Source organism: Vipera berus (assembly GCF_964194415.1).
Source record: "Vipera berus genome assembly, chromosome: 1".
Taxonomy (NCBI): domain Eukaryota; kingdom Metazoa; phylum Chordata; class Lepidosauria; order Squamata; family Viperidae; genus Vipera; species Vipera berus.
In genome coordinates, this window is record NC_138202.1 from 362,623,285 (window position 1) to 362,629,284 (window position 6,000).

The following is a 6,000-nucleotide window of genomic DNA, read 5'->3' on the forward strand; positions in this document are numbered from 1 at the left end:
TGTTGAACGTGGTTGCCTTCCCCACTGTGCAAAAGAAGAGTTCTGAACTGGGCCAAAGGACTGTCACTCCCAGCACCTTCTTCCAGAGCACAGCTGGCTGGGGGATTCTGGGAGTCCGCAAGGTTTAAAGTTGCCAAAGTTGTCGGCCCTGGTCTGGATCCCGTCCAGAGAGGATGAAGGGCTGGACTCCTCCTCCTCCTCCTCCTCTGCCTCCTCCTCCTTTTCCGGCTCCTGAGTTTCTCTCAACCCCCTTCTGACACCCCCCCGGTCACCCTCGGATACTCCGAGGGGCGTTTCTGTAGGGTTGGACCGGGAGACCCGCAGGCCCCCTCCGACTCTGTTCTTTTGGGGTTCTGGCCGTCATGCCCCATGGAGACCGGATCCTCTCTCCATCACCCCTTCCTGCTGGCTCCAGGTAGCCCTTGATTTACGACTGTTTAGTGACCAAAGTTAGAATGGCACTCAAAACAGTGACTAATGACCGATTTTCAAACAACGGTTGCAGCATCTCCCTGGCCACGGGATCAGAATGCAGACGTTTGGCAACCGATTCGTATTTATGACGGTCACATTGTCCCAGGCTCTTGCGATCCCCTTTTGTGACCTCCTGGCAAAAAGAGTCAGTGGGGAAGCCAGATTCACATAACAACTGCAGTAATTCACTTAGCAACTGTGACAAGAAAGGTCGTAATATGGGGCAAAACTCACTTAAGAACTGTCTCACTGAGCAATGGAAATTTTGGGCTCAATTGTTTAAGATCAGGGCTACCTCCCTTCCCTCCCCCGTCTTGATAGGAGAGCCCCATGTGAGGTGATCTCACGATGAATCGTTAAAGGTGCTTCCAAGTAAAGGCATCACGCAGAGATGCAATCATATTAGCTTTATTCAATGATAGATCAAAGAGAAAGAAATACTTGGCATGAAAGCATTCATGCCTGCATGTGAGAGAGAAATAAAATAAAACAAGCTAGCATTACATAACTAAAACAAGAGAAGGACTAAGAGGCTAGGAGTAGAGGTAGAACTAGAACTGGAGACTAGAAATGGAGAACAAAGAGCAGCCCCTCGTGCAGAGGTATTTATGGGGGGTCTTGGTCCCTCCCTGACCATAAAACTCTCTCGCCAATGGGGCTGTCGGGTCCGAGACCCTTGGCTCATCAGTGGAAGCAAAGAAGCCTCTTTGCTCCCATCTGATGACCTTTTTGGGGAACTGCCAATGGCTGGCACAAAACATCTAACAATTCCCCTTCTTGCCAGCCAATGACAGGGACCAGTGAATGTATGTGAGGGGCGAGCAGGTGTCATTGACATGCATAAAAACATTCAGAAGGCCAAACACAAACGCTTACACAGAAGGTTGTGCCGGTCAATGGGAACAGGCTTGGTAAACAGATCAGCTATCTGGTCAGCTGTATTACAGTGCTCAACATGTATAAAACCCTTTTTGGTAAGCTGCCTGACATTTTTATAGCGTATGTCTATGTGGAGAGATCTAGATCCTACTGCATAAGCGCCCGAGATTGCAATTGCGGCAGTGTTGTCCTCTAGAATTTGGATGGGCAGAGGGGGAGATGCCCAGATGCTTGTTATCAGCTCATTGAACCAAGTCAAATCATTGGCCGTGTCTGACAGGCTGGCATATTCAGCCTCGGCCGTGGAGCAAGAAATAAATTTTTGCTGCCTAACATGCCAATGTATTGGGCAGCCATTTAGCAATATGAGGAAACCAGAGGTGCTCCGTCTACTTTTGGTGTCGCCAGCCCAGTCTGCGTCTGAGTAAGCGGAGAGCTGGGCCATCTTCCCCTTCTCTGGTTCTAGCATAAGGAGGGCATCAGCTGTGCCCTTAAGGTATCTAAGCACCCTTTTAACAGCAGTCCAGTGGAATTCCTTTGGGTGTTCCACGTGCCTGGACAATAGATTCACAGCTAAAGCTATGTCAGGTCTGCTCCAATTGCTGATGTATAGCAAGGAGCCAATCACAGATCTGTAAAGCGTGTTATCTGTGAACTCAGGACCGTCCTTATGGGTGTGGTTGTAAAAGTCGGTTTGCATTGGGCTATGCGTAGGATTAGATTCTGTCATTTTGCATTTGGCCAGTAATTCCTCTATCTTTTCTTTTTGAGATAGAGCGAACCCCCCCTTAGTGGCCAAAATATGCACACCCAAGTACTTGTCAACCCGCCCCAAAGACTTCAGAGTAAACTTTTCTTCCAGGGCCTTGGCAAATTCATCACACCCTTTCTTGTTAGGCCCTACATATAATAGATCGTCCACATAAACTAACACCCGTTCTGTGGTTCCCTTGGAATTGCGTGTGAAAACATTCATCTGCACGGGATGCTGAGAAACCAACTCGTTCTAAACTCTTTCTAAGACAGTCATACCATAATTTCCCTGACTGCTTGAGACCATATAACCCTTTGTGAAGCAACCATGTATTTCCCCCTTCTTGCTGGTAGCCAGGAGGAGCCCTCACGTAGATCTGCCGGTCCAAGTTGGCGTGGAGGTAAGCCGTCTGGATGTCGAATTGGAAGACTTCTTCTCCCAGAGCGGCTGCAGTCACGAGGGCGGCCTTGACGCTCTCTGCCCGGACGGTTGGAGAGTAAGTCTCCGAGTAGTCTTCCATATAGCGCTGAGCAAAACCTTGGTCTACCAAACGGGCCTTATATAGGTAGAGGCCATTGGCAAGTGGTTTGGCCTTGTAAACCCACCTTGTGCCAATGACTTTCCTCTCCTTTGGTGGTTGCTGGGGGGTGAAGACTTTGAGTTTCTTTAAGCTCTGCATCTCCTTCTCCATCGCGAGCTGCCATTTCTCCTGCTCTTCGATGGGCAGCTCCTGGATGTCAGAGAAGGATTTTGGGGTGACCACAACGCTGTTGACAGACGCGATGTGGCCAATGTCAATTCTCTTTGGCGGGACCCCTTTGTTGGACCGCTTTGACCTCCTTACCTTCTGCCACTCACCGCCCTTTTCTACCGTGGGTCTCTGAGGCGTCGCTGGGGGTGAAGACGGCGTGTCTTCCTCCGTGGGACTGGACGCATCTTCATCTTGTTCCTCACTTTCATCGGTGGCAGGGTACGTGGTCGCCTCTGGTGATGTCGCGGTCGGTGTGTCCTTGCTGGGTCGGTTGGCATATGGGCTCAGATCATTTGAGTGGATCTGGGTCCAATTGGAGTCCTCTTCGAAAGAGGCAGATTGGGAAGTCACAGGCCTGCCCCCTTCTCCCAGGAAACGATAGGCCTTGGAGCCACGAGCATAACCCAAGAACCTTAGTCTCTGGGAAACAGATCTCCCCTTCTTCCGCAGCTGCTTGGGGATGTGCACCCATGCGTAGGAACCAAAAACACGCAAATGTCCCAGATTTGGTTTCCTACCGTGAACCAGGAAATATGGGGTCTGGTTCACAACACTGCTCCAGGTGCGGTTTAAGGTGTAATTGGCATAATGAATTGCCTCCCCCCAGTATGATTCCGCGACATTAGCGTCTGCAATCAGACTGCGCATCATGGTTTGCAGGATTCCATTTCTTTTCTCAGCTACACCATTTTGCGAAGGGGTGAATGGTGCAGTAAGAAAATGGCAGATGCCCTTACGCCTTACCCAGTCCTGGAACTTCTGAGACATGAACTCAGCCCCGCGATCGCTCTGCAATTGTGCGATCTTGGTCTTGTACTGGGTCTCTACGAAGTTGTACAGTGACTTTATGGCGTCAAAGGCTTCGGATTTTTCTGTGAGGGTATACACGTGGCCGTATCGTGAAAAATCATCAACGGCAGTGAGAAAATACTTTTTCTTTCCTAGGGATGGTGTGAAAGGCCCAACCAAATCAACATGTACTAGTTGGTATGGGTATTGAGTCTTACGTAATGACACCTTTGAGGTAGGAGCAGCCTTCCTCTTTGTTTTCTTGCAAATGGCACAGTCCAGAAACACGTCACAGTCCTTGAGCTGGACTCCCTCAGCAAATTCTCCCATCTTTTTAACTACAGGGAAGCTTGCATGACCTAGCCTTCTGTGGAGGAGGTGGGCACACTTATCGTGGAGAGGCTTCCCCACTGACACCCTCTTGGCTCTAGTTGCTTTGAGTGGTGCTGTAGGTGCCTGCTGAGATTCAGGCTCCTTGCCCACACTGTCCTTGGAAAGCCTTGGGGCAGGCTGTGGTGGCTTGGGAGAAAAATATGGTAAGCCATTTATAATGGTAATATTTCCAATGATCTTCTGGTTCCGGGTGACATGACCTCCCCCCTTGCGAAATAAAACTTCCACTTTGTCATCGTCACACAATTTGGTAATGCTTAATAGGTTGTTGGCTATGGAGGGGGCGTGTAAGACACCTTCAACTTTTCCAAGTCCAGGTACAGAAACAAAGCCCTCCCCAACAACTAAAGCAGTATCGCCATTTGCTACTTTGACAGATGAGTTAATTTTCTTTAACCTTTTAAAACCTTGACTCATATTAGTAATGTGAGAAGAAGCTCCAGAGTCCAGTAACCATAAGTCAGTGGAGCTATCAGCCTTTGTTGTGGGGGTGAGGGAACAAGTATGCAGAAAATTTCCTTTGCCCCTGCCACGCCCCCTTCCTTGCCCCTTGCCCCTTACTTGATTGGGACCACGTTTAGGGGCTTGTTGTTGATGGGGGCAGTCTTTCTTGAGGTGCTCCTCAGAGCCACAGATGAAACACTTAAGTAGAGCATTAATTTGCTCTGAGTTGTGGCACCCCCTTCTGGCTTGCTGAGTGGTGACTCTGGCGTATTCTCCGGCATCTCGTCTCCTTCTGTCCTCTTCGATAAGTCTCCCTGTGAGGTAGGACAGATTTATGTCTTCCCTCTTGACCGCTTCGAGTGAAACAATGAAATTGCTCCAACTCCTGTCTAGGGAAGCAAAAATGATCGCGACCATGTTCACATCAGTTACAGGAAAATCTCTGGATATCAATTCTGCCCTGAGTGCCTTTAATTTTGCAAGATGTTCAGGCATGCTGGCACCAAACTTCAGTTTGGTTGTATAAAGCTCAGTTGTATATCTGGTGATGGAACCAATGGTATCGCTGTTGAATAAATTGTATAATAGTTGCCAAACTTGAGCAGCTCTGAGACCTGCTGGAATGCTGGAGAACAAGTTATTATCCAGCGAACTGAGCAGAGCAGAGTAAGCTTGCAAATGTCGCCACTCTTCTTGACGTCCCCATGGGGGAGGGGGTGGTTTCTGAACCATTTGTAGAGTCCCATTCTTTAAGAGATATACTTGTATATCTTTACTCCAACTGTTATAATTCTCTCCTCCCAATTGTAGCTTTTTAAAGTCTCTTGGAAGATTTGCTGCTGGAAAATAGTCCTTCTCAGATCCATTTTCAAAAATCTCTGAAATGTCCATTGACATAAAAGGGAAAGGGAAAGGGGTTCCTCTAGTGAAAGGGGTCCCTCTAGTGGTCGAGGAGGGAATCCTTTCTTGACTATTTAGTAACTCCAGATGGGCGTGCCCGGAAACCATGTGATCCGGGGAAGGGCGTTGTTCAGGATTTCTCCCTTCTTCCCATGAGGCATTGGGGGGGCGGAGCCCAGATTTGCCAGCTCGCAGTTGCTGCAATGATTTCTCCCGAGAATTGCAGGCACATGGATTTTCATCATTGCCTGGTTTGCCCTGAGAAGCCCATCGCTGGCCCTGATGACCTGAAGAGAAGGTGGGAGGCCGTGGGGGTTGATTGTTGGGAGGCTGCAGGCTGGATTCCCCCCGGCAGTTGGGCCCTGGGGAGAGGGAAGGAGGCCTTGGGGGGGTGTGGGCACCCCCGACGTCTGCTTGGCCCCCAGGGCCGTAGTCAGGACTTGGATGGCTGTTTTAATTGCATTTGTATTTGTATTAGTATTGGCTGGGAAGATCTCATCGCCATCATAGGACTTTAGGCTTTGTGGTGGGGAGAGCCCAGGAATTTGCATGCTATTTTGGCCGGATGCCAGGGATTGCATGCCATTTCTGCTGGATGCCAGGGATTGCATGCTAT